This window comes from Odocoileus virginianus, chromosome 24 (assembly GCF_023699985.2).
Source record: "Odocoileus virginianus isolate 20LAN1187 ecotype Illinois chromosome 24, Ovbor_1.2, whole genome shotgun sequence".
Classification (NCBI taxonomy): Eukaryota; Metazoa; Chordata; class Mammalia; order Artiodactyla; family Cervidae; genus Odocoileus; species Odocoileus virginianus.
This window is the reverse complement of record NC_069697.1, coordinates 41,736,155-41,750,295: the sequence shown is the minus strand read 5'-3', so window position 1 is coordinate 41,750,295 and position 14,141 is coordinate 41,736,155.

The following is a 14,141-nucleotide window of genomic DNA, read 5'->3' as shown; positions in this document are numbered from 1 at the left end:
GTTAGGGAACTAAGATTCCCACATGCTGTGTGGTATGGTCAAAATAAAGTATAAATTAAAAAACAAATATGATTCTAACTTATGAACAAGTTCAGTTTTCTAAAAGTGACTTAAAAGAAATAAAACAAGATTAGATTTTTTTTAAAAGTAAGTGGATCTCTTTGGAGAGCCCAAATGTCATTTCCAGAGGAGTACCTCTGCTAATTAATGAGCAGTACCTCTGCTCATCTGAAATGAGATGAGAATTCTTCCCAAAGACCTACCAGAAGACTGTTGATCAGGAGTGCAAAGTGAAGTTTACTGAAGTTTTACATGAGTTCAGGAAAAGGAAGAATTGGGGTTTTTGGGTTTAATTAATTACTTTATCTTAATTTAATTGGAGGCTAATTACTTTGCAGTATTGTAGTGGTTTTGCAATACACTGACATGAATCAGCCATGGGTGTACATGTGTCCCCCATCCTGAACCCCCCTCCCAACCCCCTCCCCATCCATCCCTCAAGGTTGCCCCAGTGTACCAGCTTTGAGGTTTTAACTGGGAGTAGCTTAAAGGATGTTGGAACTGGATGTGAAATATCTTAAGGGTTTGTTGGTTCTGGTTGTTTTTTTTTCAAGCAGAGTGATACCTACTGTTCAAAGTTCTTTTAGACAAAAGAGTGTTAACATTAGGAATCAAAACCCCAAATGCTTTCAGCAGGCATGGGATTAACATACTGAGTGGGTAGACATAGGACAACAAGGACTTATACATGGCCACCAAACCTAAAGTCTATCCAGTTGTATAGCCTCCTGCAATAAAAACACCGCATAGAATACTGCTAGGAGCCATACACTGCCTTGAGCCACTAAAATCTGGGGGCCCTGATTCATACCAACAAAACATACATGCAACTCCAATTGCTTATATTGACAGTCATCAGGGTTGCTGTTTTTTTGACCTCAGATAGCTGCATTTCCATAAATATCTTATGTCTCTCAAATCCTCATGATCCAAGAAAGATCATATATGCCCCAAGGGTGCTTCTGCTTTAGGTTTCAGCCAACTTAAGAAAACCAGTCTTTTCATGACTGAAAATTGTGTCACCCCAGTGATCACAGTCATCCAACACCTTAGTCAGCAGACCTGCCTCGTTAGCGTGCATTAAAGAGTCAAAGCTGACCTCACAGGATGGATAGTGAGCATCCCTTTGAACAGGGTACTCAAAGCGCAGATCCTGAAGACAGTTCCCAAGGGACGTTCCAAAAGTGCCCTAATCCGTAGAAGAACCATTAGAAGAAGTACACAGTGTCTTTCAGGTACCAATTGAGAAGTTTCTGCTCATTTGGATTTATTTTTATTATATCACTTCCACAATTTTCTTCTACAGACTTGTATGAAAATTGCTGTTCATTACAAGGAGATTTAGTTTTGAAACTCAGATCCACTTCTCATTAGTTATTAAGGCATTGGGAAAGTTACTAATCCTCTCTAAGCTTCAGTTTGTGTCATTGTTAAAGCAGGACAATAATTATACCTACCGCAAAGGGTTATCGTGAGCAAAAAATACAACAATATGAATAGAATGGTTAGCACAATGCCAGCTATAGCAGCTCTCTGAAAGTGGTAGCTACTGCATTACTATTTTTCAAATAATAAATACGTCTTAGTCCATGCGGGTGCTCTAACAAGACTGGGTAGGTTTCAAAGAACAGAAATTTATCCTCACAGTTCTTCAGGCTGGATGTCCAAGATCAACATGCCAGCATGGTCCCATTCTAGGAAGGGTTCTGCCCTGGGTTGCAGATGCCAGCCTCTCACAGTGTCCTCACATGGTGGAAGGAGTGAAGGAACTCTCTGGAACCTCTTCTTTAAAGGCAGGAACCCCGATCACCACGGCTCTGCCTTCATGATCAAATTACCTCTCCAAAATACCATCACCTTGGTGTCTAGGTTTCAACATACAAACTGGAGGTAGGGGCAGGGGGGAATAAACACAAATATGCAGACCCTGGCAAAATGCATGTGTAATGCTCTGAATAGTGTTCAAGTTTATTAAAAGCCTTGAGAAGCTCTGAGAAACGATTGAAGAAAATGAGAAAAAGGAAGGATGAACAATGATCTGACAGCATTTCAGAATGTGTGGACTTGAAGAGTCCCATTTATCCCACACACACCCAGAGGGCGGACTAGGACCAACAAAGTGAATATTTTAAGGCTGCCACTCCTACATAATATACAAGAGAACATTCAAACACTTTATCTGCCCCAGTGCACAACAAATGCCCCAGTTCCTAAAGGCCAACATGACAGCCATTTCCCTTGAAATTTAAGTCCCTTCCTACCCAGAAGAATGCTAGCCACTTGCAGCCTGCTGGTCAAGCATGTCCAATAAGCAAAATGAGCTCCCCGGCTCCGGCAGAGAACCACAGCTCACTTTGAGTCCTCAGTGGTGCATCTGCTCCTCTGTAGGAGGAAAAAAATGGGGATTTTTAATTTGCTAAATCGTTTTGTTGACTCTAAGATGCTTTGTTTTCATATGTAAATATCTCTGAAATCCTAGCCTGTTTTCTAATACATGGAGTCTTAAAATGACATCACTGAATCAGAGTCTGTACAGTCGTCTCTTTCTAATGACGTCATCACTCTAATTGAACTGTGTGTGTGGCTATTACTGTGGGTATTGAGCTTAAGTGCTGTTCAAATGCTTTTGGAGAAATTACCCTATGATTTGGCCTTGACACTAAAGTTAATGTGTTTATAGAAAGGCACAGAGCAACAGTGGACCACAAATCTGATATTAGAGAAGTAAATATTTGTCTTTGGAGGAATGATCAAAAATACATATTTTCTTGCAAAGCAAGAGCCATATGCTAAAAGTTAAGAAAGCACTGCTTTGTAGTTTATTCAGCAACATTTTTTTTTTTCTTTCTCTCCGTGGTAAATGAAAGAATACTGCAACTCCCAATATATTGCATCTTAAATTTTTTGATATATGACATTTAATGACCTCAAAGATTGGTATGATTCTCAGGATCATAAATCCTGAAATCAACACAGACATGAATAAGAAGCAAATAGATCTATTTAAACCAGTCATTCAAACAAAGACAAAAAACACTGAAATCCAATGTTTTTCCCAGGATAGAGTCAGAAGATATAGACATGAAATAGTTATAGATAGATAATTTGTTCAGTACAATGATAGCTTGATTTTTGTCCCCTCAGAAATGGTAGGTCCTGCTTTACTGAACCATCCAAGAAACCTGTTTATCTTTTATTTACATCCTTATAGGGATGGATGAGAACAGATTAGAGAGGGGAAGAAGAGTGCTGTCAATGGTCTGCGTGGAAGAAAGGGGGCTATTGAGGTTGGACACATGAGCAGCATAAGGAAGAAACAGCAAGGAAATTCACTGAGGGTCTCAGCCTATGTTCCAGGCCTTGTGTTAGGCAGCTGGTATTCTATGTTTTCACCCTTCATCATTAATTAATTCATTCACTAGGTTCTTAAACTGAGTGTTTGTCATCCCCCAAGCTTATTGGAGGTTGTTGGGAGAAGAACGTTTTTATATCCTTAAGTTCAGGGTACAACTAAATACTTCCCATTATACTTGAGAATGTAGTTAGTCTTAGAGCATCTGGTATTGCTACATTTTACAGAGAAAAAACCTGAGGTCCAGGGAAGTTGAATCACATGCCTGGTGACACTCAGTTCAAAAAGGCAGAGAATTCTGCCCATGTTTGTGAGACTCCAAAGCACATGTGTTTTCCACTCCGTGTGTGGGCTCCCTCCACACTGGAGAGCAGGATGCAAGGAGTGTCGGAGGCTTTGGTGGACACCACAGAAAACAGGAGACGGGAAAACAGTGAGCTAAGGGGAAAGGAACAAAAGGAAAAAATGTCAGGAATAATAAAACAAATCTTTGTGATATTTTATAACCCTTGCATATTCACTGTAGGAATATCTAATCTTATGTCTAATCATATCTCATCATAACTATTTTCCTTTACTTGATCTTCCCAGTACTTCTAAAAAAGGTAAAGGAGGTCTTGTTTTTCTTGGTTTACAGGTAAGAGAGCTGAGACTGAAAGAAGTTGAATGACAAGTCTGAAGGTGAAAAGACAGGAAGCAGCAACCTGGGTTTTGACCTACGTCTTTGAACAACAAATCCAATGGTGTTTCCACTGTACCATGTTGACTCTCCAGATTAATAAATAAACATGATGTATGATTGAGTTCAAAATCTTTTGATGGACAGTGTGAGAAAAAAACAAACACACCAACACACACAAAAAAGTATTTTCCATTCCAGTAGCTATTAGGCAGTATCACACAGCTTTGAGGGGCTTCCCTGGTGGGTCAGGGGTAAAGAATCCACCTGCCAATGCAGGAAACGCAGAAATGTGGGTTCAACTTCAGGTTCGATCCCTGGGTCAGAATGATCCCCTGGAGAAGGCAATGATAGCCCACTCCAGTATTCTTGCCTGGTAAATCTCATGGACAGAGGGGCCTGGCAGGCTACCCCCATGGGCTCATTAAAGAGTCAGACACAGCACAGCGACCAGACAACAGCAATAGCTGTGTAGGTGTTGGTTTCCTTAGAGTTTTCAGTTTTGACAAGTCGGTCATTTGTTCTCTGGCAATGAAAGGCATGACATCCATAAAACCTGCAAAGAATACAGTACCCTAGCCATGATTTCAAAATAGAAAAGAAGTCCCAAGCAGATTTCATATAATAACCCACCGCAAATGGAATGAGACAAATACACCTCTGCCACTGTCCCCCTCACCAATAGCCCAGAAGAAGAAAAGAGACAAAAAGGACATGCACATGCCCCAATCCAAGCCTCCTCCAAAGTTTTATCAAAGCACGTGGCTTAAAAAATAGCCTTTCTAACTCATTTTCTAAGTGCATCAGAAAGAACGTTGACATTAATAACCACAAGAGTTGAGACAGAGTTTAGAAATTGCAACAGTGAGAGTCCTAGAAATAGATGTATCCTTTCCATCCAAATGTGTTTATCGTTTGTCCATCTCCTCATCCCCGAGGTTCTGGGGCAGGCAGCATAAGTGCCTCATAGATTCCACTCAGACTAAGCAATGCACTTGAACTTCAACTTGCAGGCCACTAGCAGCCTGATTGCTCCCCTAAGGACTTCCTCTCACATTCCGAGTAAACGTCAAATCCTTTCAATGGCCTAAGGGCCTGATTTGCTATTCTCTTTTTCCCCTGGGCTTCTTTTCCTCCTATTTCCCCACCACCCCCCACACCTCTTTAGTCATGATACTTCCATTCAAACTCACCAAAATGCCTGTATCTCAGAGTCTTTGCACTGGCTATTCCCTCTGCCTGAAATGCTTTCCCCCCTAGATATCTATATGGCCAGCTCTGCTAAGTCTTTCCAGTCTTTGTTGAAATACCACCTTCCCTGCTGGTCTTTCCTAGGATATCCATTGGGGCTAAACTTTGTCCCTCCGAAATTCACATGTTGAAGTCCTAACCCCCAACACCCCAGAATATGGCTGTATTTGGAGGTACGGCCTTTAAAGAGGTAATGTTATGTGGCAGCCTATATGGGAGGGGGGTTGGGGGAAAATGGATACATGTATATGCATTGCTGAGTCCCTTTGTTCACCTGAAACTATCACAACATTGTTGCTTAATTGGCTATAACCCAATACAAAATAAAAAAGTTTTTTAAAAAGAAATAGTCAAGTTAAATACCTGTCTGGGCAGACCCTAGTTCAATGCAACTCATGCCCTCATAAAAAGAGATTAGAATACAGACATGCATAGAGGATTCTTCCCTGGCGGCTCAGACGGTAAAGAATCTGCCTGCAATGCAGGAGACCCAGGTTCGATCCCTGGGTCAGGAAGATCCCCTGGAGAAGGAAATGGCAACCCACTCCAGTGTTCTTGCCTGGAGAATGCCATGGACAGAGGAGGGCTACAGTCCATGGAATTACAAAGAGTAGGACGTGCTGCAGCTGCTGCTGCTGAGTCGCTTCAGTCTGTCCGACTCTGTGCGACCCCATAGACGGCAGTCCACCAGGCTCCCCCGTCCCTGGGATTCTCCAGGCAAGAACACCAGAGTGGGGTGCCATTTCCTTCTCCAATGCAGGAAAGTGAAAAGTGAAAAGTGAAAAGTGAAAAGTTAAATTGAAGTCGCTCAGTCATGTCCGACTCTTCTCGACCCCATGGACTGCAGCCTACCAGGCTCTTCCATCCATGGGATTTTCCAGGCAAGAGGACTGGAGTGGGCTGCCATTGCCTTCACCGAGTCGGACATGACTGAGCGACTAACACAACAATGATACGTGGACGAGGGCTTCCCGGGTGGCGCTAGTGGGACAGAGGAGCGTCACAGGCTGTAGTTCATAGGGTCACACAGAGTCAGACTCGACTGAAGCGGCTTAGCATGCACACACACAGACAGAGGAAAGACCATGTAAGGACACAGAGAGAAGGTGGCCGTCTGTAAGCCAAGGAGGGAGGCCTCAGAGGGAACCGATCCTGCTGACCTCTTGAGGTCAGACTTCATCTCCAGAACTGCCACTCAGCCTGTGTACTACAGTGTTATGGTAGCCCTTGCACACTAATACAATACCCCAAGGAGAATTAGGGGACCCTGCCCTCAGCTTCTCTGTCTCCTTTTTCTGTTTTATTTTTTCCAAATCTCTCATCATTATCTAACATGCCTTTCACTTATATATTTTGTTTACTATTTATCTCCTTTTGCTAAAATCTAAGTTCTATCACGGCAGGGAAGTTTTTCCTGCTTGGTCATTGCAGTTACTCTGACTCTGTTAATAAATATCGACTAGCCTATAGTATGAATGCAATAAATACTGTTGGATTACTGATTACACTCCCATCATCATCACGGAACACTCAGTGAGGTGAGAGAAGACCGAAAGACAGTCAGGGCTCTAAGGAGGAAGGAGAAAGAAATTTGGGTGCTGACCTAAACATAACGAACTCTGCCTCGGCAGCTCGACCCACTTCTAAGCTATGTTGGGCAGCCACAAGCAGCTCTTTATCTTCTCCTTTACCTATAAGATCTGCAGAGGCCACAGTGGGCTCCCCTTCCGCCTTCGATATTGTTTCCTGTCTGTCCTCTGCACCCAAACCAGACACGTAGGAGGATCCGATCAGCTGAGCATCTAGACTTGATGCGAACCTCTCATGCAGCTCTGTGCTGGGGGATGCTAGCTACTGCTTTTCGTTCTGTGTCTTTCTCTCCTACACACCAGCTGTTCACTTTACTGCAGTTAAATGCATCTGTGTTTTGGTTTTACCAGCCTGGGTGTTCTCATTAGCAGGAACCAGCTAATGAGAGGTCTCTTATTCCCACAAATTTGTTTTTGATTCTAGTGCCTTCCAGGGATTCTGTCTGAATCAATGTATTTGTTAATTCCTTCAAAATGCCATATATATATATATGTATATGTATGTATATATATATGTATACGTATACATATATATATATATTATTCTACTGATCATAGCAGATCTTATCCATAAGATAGGCAGTATTAATTTATATACATATTAGCTTCCCAGGTGGCTCCGTGGTAAAGAATCTGTCTGCCAATGTAGGAGATGCGGGTTCGATCCCTGGGTTGGGAAGATACCCTAGAGAAGGAAGGCAACCCACTGAAGTATTTTTGCCCGGGAAATCCCATAGATGGAGGAGCCTGGCAGGCTATCATCTATGGGGTCGCAAAGAGTCGGACATGACTTAGGGTCTACACAACAACAGGCGATATTCCAGATGATAAGCAAAACGAACCAAAATGCTAACCCTCACAGAGCGTAGATTGTAGTGAGGAACTGGCTCAGCCCAGGTACCTCGCGCGTCTGCCCTCACAATCTGTATTCCAGCCACACTGGGGACCTCAGATCTTCCTCTGAGCACTCTGTCTCCTTTCACTCACCATCTGTTTGTTTCGCTCACCATCTGAAATAGTGCCTGGAACATTGCTATAGTTTAGTCCCTAAATTGTGTCTGACTATGTGCTTCCCAGGTGGCGCGAGTGGTAAAGAACATGCCTGCCAGTATGGGTTTGATCCCTGGGTCGGAAAGATCCCTTGGAGGAAGGCATGGCAACCCACTCCAGTGTTCTTGCCTGGAGAATCCCATGGACAGAGGAGCCTGGCAGGCTACAGCCCATAGGGTCACACAGAGTCAGACATGACTGAAGCAACTTAGCATGAATATGTGTGTGTGTACATATACGTCATTTTGAAGGAATGAATCAGAGAATGAGCCAGACATTTAAACCCCACTGAAATAAGGGAAGCACTGTGACTCAGACAGGCATTCTTGCTGAACATCCTTGGCAGCTGTAACAAGAAAAGAGTTGAAGGAAGGGTCGCACAAAGGAGAAGCAACCAAAACACAAAGGGGAGAGGAGTCAGGATGCTTTGGGTGTAATAGCTCTCCCGTCCTCTAGTGGGCGCAATACTGACTTCGACGGGGTTCACATGTGCCAGGTGTGGAAGGGAGAAGGGGGTTCACATGTGCCAGCAGGGAGAAGGGGGGGCTCAGCAGAAAGGAGTAAGAGTTCTCCTGGACCAAAAGGGAGAAGAAAGCCTTTTAGGTACTTCAGGTAATGCTGCGTGTTGACCCAAATGCCTCTCTTTCCCATGGAGAAATCTATTGTGGAAATAGGGTTTTTTTTTTTAATTAAAAAGTATTTTTATTTTAGAAACCACTGCTTTCTATTTTGCTTCATTGTAGAGTCATACATTTCCGCAACTTAGATGTGCCAGAAACTGGCTTTATTTATTGTCCATGAAATGAAAGTGAAAGTCTCTCAGTCATGTCCCACTCTTTGTGACCCCATGAACTATACAGTCCATGGAATTCTCCAGGCCAGAACACTGGAGTGGGTAGCCTTTCCCTTCTCCAGGGGATCTTCCCAACCCAGGGATCGAACCCAGGTCTCCCACATTGCAGGCAGATTCTTTACCAGCTGAGTCACCAGGGAAGCCCTTTATTGTTAAAAAAAAAAAAAAAAAAAATGATATCTAAACTAGTAGACTCCATCCTGCTACTGGGCGGGAGCTGGGAGGAGAACAGAAGAGAGAACAAAGATATATAGGTCAGAATCCCAGTGGAAAACATACTCAAGCTGGGTAATGGAAAGGAGTTGTTCTTTTAATTGACATATAATTGATTTACAATATTGTATTAGTTTCAAGTATACAGCAAAGTAATTCAGTTGATAGATAGACAGATAGATATAGATATATAGACATAGATTGATATGAACTTCCTAGGTGATGCAGTGGTCAAGAATCTGCCTACCAATGCAGAAGACACAAGAGATGCAGGTTCCATCCCTGGGTTGGGAAGATCTCCTGGAGCAGGAAGTGGCAACCCATTCTTGCCTGAAAAATTCCATGGACGGGGAGCATGGTGGGTTACAGTCCATGGGGGTCACAAAGAGTTGGACATGACTGAGCACACACATACACACACACGAGATAGATATAGATATTTCATATTATTTTCCATTATAGGTTATTACAAGTTAGACAGTAAATCCTTGTTGCTTCTCTATTCTATATATTGTCGTGTGTATCATTAATCCCATGCTTCGTTTGTTCCTCTTCTCCTTCCCTTTCCCCTTGGTAACCATAAGTTTTGTTTTCTATGTCTTTTGAGCTGTTTCTGTTTTGTGTTTGGGTTCCTTTGTACTGTTTTTTAGATTTCACATATAAGTGATATCATATATTTTCCCTTCCTCTTCCTGACTTATATAATTTAGTATGATAACCTCTAGGTCCATTCATGTTCCTGCAAATGGCAATGTTTCATTCTTTTTTGTGGCTGAGTAATATTCCATTGCATATATATATATGCATATATAGAATTCCATATATGCATATATATATATATATATATATATATATATATATACTGCAGCTTCTTAAGCAAATCATCTGTTGATGGGCACTTGGGATGTTTCCATGTCTTGGCTATTATAAATAGTGTTGCTACGAACATTAGGGTGCATGCATCTTTTCAAATTAGAGTTTTCATCTCTTCCAAGTAAATGTCCAGGAGTAGGATTGCTGGATCATATGGTAATTTTAAGCTTTTTTAAGAAACTTCCATATGTTTTCCATAGCGGTTGAAATAATTTATGTTTAAAAAAAATTTTTGTTGATGTACAGTCAATTTACAATATTGTGTTTGAAAAAGAGTTTAATAAGGGATTGACTTTTTTAAGGTGTAGAGAGAGTTTAAGGAACCCTGTAAAGAAGTAGTATGCTGCCCCAAAGCTAACAATAGCTGGAAGCCCATTAAGGACCAGGATTGAGAGCGATTTCCAGATCTAGGAAGGAGAATTATATGGACGAGAGCTGTCTGCATGAGCTGAGGTTTTGGGTAGAAGTAGACAACCAACCTGCAAGGCAACTTGGCTGGAGGGTTCCAGAGGAATATGTATTTTAGCTGTATTATCTTCTTTCAGTCTCCTTCCTAACTTATTTCACTTGCCAAATGCAATCAAAATCCAGAAAGTCAGCATATACAGGGAGCAATTCATGTATGTCAATTCCTCTGGAGACAAAGCAGAGCGGGGAAGAACAGATGATGGATCTGGAGGGCCAAAGTAGCTCAACCCATTCCTCATTTCTTCAGCTCCCGCTCTTGTCTTTGTTCAGGTGAGAAATGCTTGCCTCCAGCCCAGGAAATACTCAGAATCTCACCACCACCACCATATGGAGGATGGCGGTGTGGGCACAGTCCCACCTGAAAAGTGAAATTTCAGCCCTCTTTAGTACTCTTCACGTAAGAGAGGAGGGAGGAGGAGGAAAGATGACAAAGAATGAATTAACAGAAACCATTTCTACTATAATTCCTGCATTTATAGCTGTTCACAGGACTTTAACAATCATGAATTCCTTCTTCCACTACCCATTCCCTTTACCGTCTGCCTGCCCCTTCATTGCATGCGGTCCTTCACCTGATAAAGGGACTAAACCTCATTCCTACAGAAATGGAGGTCTTGAGGATCCTGTCTCTTTGGGGTTGAGGCAGTTTTTTATTGACCAGACTGTTGGGCAAGTTGGCAAGACAATCAAGTGAACCTCTTTGGCCCAGTTACAGTCTACCTTGCCCGCAGGGTGTAGCAGTAATAGAGTTTCCTCTTGGCAATTAGGATCAGTCATCCCAGCCTCGTCTGGGCTTTCCCGATGGCTCAGAGAGTAAAGAACTCGCCTGCAATGCAGGAGACACAGGAGACTCAGGTTCAATTCCTGGGTCAAGAAGATCCCTGGAGAAGGAAATGGCAACCCACTCCAGTGGAGAATCCCATGGAGAGAGGAGCCTGGCAGGCTACAGTCCATGGGGTCACAAAGCATCAGACTCGACTTAGCGTGATGCACAACAACATTCCAGACTTGTCTAGCTGTTTTGTCAACAACAATAAGCATTCCTTGAAGTAGATTTTAAAGATAAAGTCACTATGCTGGGGGCTGCCTCGGGGACAATAGGACCCTGGCTTTCAACCTTGGTATCACTGCATTCTCCTCATTTGATTTAAGTGTCTGCACTCAAATCTTGAAATCTTAACGTCCTTTCAGTACAAAAATCACTGTCTTTATCATCATTCCTATATGAAGCACTGCATGCTACTAAATATTCTAGTGTAAATGAAGGAACAGGAAAGAAACTAAAGGCTCACTTTTCCTGTTTGTGAATCTGACCCATACATAGCTCTTATGTCCCAGGCCACCAAGTCGCTGAATCGCACTCACACACAGTCACACTCTGGCTCTAACCTCATCTAGTTCAGTTCAATCACCATTTTCCTTTTAAAAAAAAATTATTTATTTATTTTAATTGGAGGATAACTACTTGACAACAGTGTGATGGTTTCTGCCATACATCAGCATGAATTGGCCACAAGTATACATGTGTACCTCCCATCCTGAACGCCCTCTCACCTCCCTCTCCACCCTAACCACAGCACCAGCCTTGGGTGCCCCTCCAGTGATTGCACTGGCCTTGCTTCTATTCTTACCCCTCCTAGAACTATTCTCCACCCAACAGTCATGAGTCACATCAAGTCTTCCCACACCTGAAACCCTCAAGGGCATCTCCTCAATCCTAAATGCTGGTTAGGGTCTCAGGGAGCTTGTGTCTCATACAAGCTCACAGATTAGTTTTCTTAAATACCTGAATGCTGCCATCTGCTGCTGGGGAAGTAGACACCCAAGGCTTCTGCCAGTGCCAAGAACGAGCCATGCCAATAGTACCAGCCAAATGCTAGCCACTGCCACTGATGCCAAAAAAATAAAAGAGTTGCTACAGCAACTGCCAGTGATTATGTCAAGATTCCCCATGAGGAATCTGGACTATCTCATGTCACTGTCACATTTCCAGAACTGCCCTCCAGACTTGGACAGGATCCTGGCACCTTATTGCTTATATCCATTGGCATTCAAAATTTTTAAATCTCTTCATTTCAGACTCCTTGTCATAGGATGGAAGTATCTGTGAATCCAATCTTAAAGGTATTCTTCCACGGATGGCTCGATTTCTAGAAGATTGGTCAAAAACAAGTGCAAATTTTTCTCAAGTCATTAGTGAAGTCTCTCTGTCATGTCTGACTCTTTGCGACCCCATGGACTGTAGCTTACCAGGCTCCTCTGTCCATGGGATTTTCCAGGCAAGAGTACTGGAGTGGGCTGCTGTTTCCTTCTCCAGGGGATCTTCCCAACCCAGGGATCAAACCCAGGTCTCCCGCATTGCAGACAGAGGTTCTACAATCTGAGCCACCAGGGAATCCCCCTGAGACTTATCTGGAAGAAGAGAGAAAAGAGTCCTAAAACTCAGCTTAACCCATAAATAATTCTCATCCCATCATCCTGGAAGCTTAGCTTCGGTACCTTTCAGCATTTGGAGCCAATACCAAAAGCATTAACTCTTCTTTATCCACAAGTGAATGTGCAATTTACATATATGTTCACAATCACCATCAGTCTTTTTTTCAAGTGAAGTATAGTGGCTGTACAACATTATATAAGCTACAGGTATATGATATAGTGATTCATGGTTTCTAAAGGTTATACTTCATTCATAGTTGTAAAATATTCACTGTGTTTCCCATGCTGTACAATATATCCCTGTAGCTTATTTCATACCTAATGGTTTGTACGTCTTATTCCTCTGAACATTGCCCTTCTCCCCACAGGTAACCACTTCTTTGCCCTCTATATCTTAATCATCACCAGTCTTGACCCCATCTTTCAGGAGCTTGGCAAACAACTGGTGAGTGCCCTGTAGAATAGCTCCTGGCTTTTTGGAGAAGAACGCATTTGAGACTGCTGACCACCGACTTTCACCTTCTGTGGAAGGACCTATACAAGCTTCAGTGCTGGTGGTGTTTCTCCATTCTTCTAGACAGAACTAGTCCAACTTCATCTCTACTCTCTTCTCTGTACTGCTGCACAAATCTTGATGACGTCCAGCTTTTGCCCTCATGTGTGTTTCATCTTCCACGCACAAGACTTCTCTACCAGGGCTAAACTCCACTAGCAGATGAGACTCCCCAAACTCAATCAGCTTCCCCTTTCCTTCCTGACTCACAGGCAAACTGGAGGATGCCCTGCCTAAGAGGCTCAGAAGTGAAGTCGCTCAGTCGTGTCCGACTCTTTGCGACCCCGTGGACTGTAGCCCGCCAGGCTCCTCTGTCCATGGGATTCTCCAGGCAAAAATACTGGAGTGGGTTGCCATTTCCTTCTCCAGGGGATCTTCCCAACCCAGGGATGGAACCCGGGTCTCCCGCATTGCCGGCAGACGCTTTATCCTCTGAGCCACAAAGAGTTCATCTATATCACCACAGGCAATATGTATTTCTCCTCCAGCATCATTCTTTTCTTTTATCCACAAACTGCTAATGATGCAGATGAATTCTTTTAAATTTCTTACCTTTTTACTTTCAGAATCACATGCTGAATCAACACAATAAATCTATATAGGTAATACAGAAGATCCCCTAGAAGTCAGATAGAACTAGCTTGAAAAGTTTCAACTACTCATAGTAACACAATATTTTAAACATGTTTCTGATTTGGCTTTCTCAGCAGTAAAAGGGGATAATACTAATAGCACCTCATTTGCTTAGAGTCAGGAATAAAATC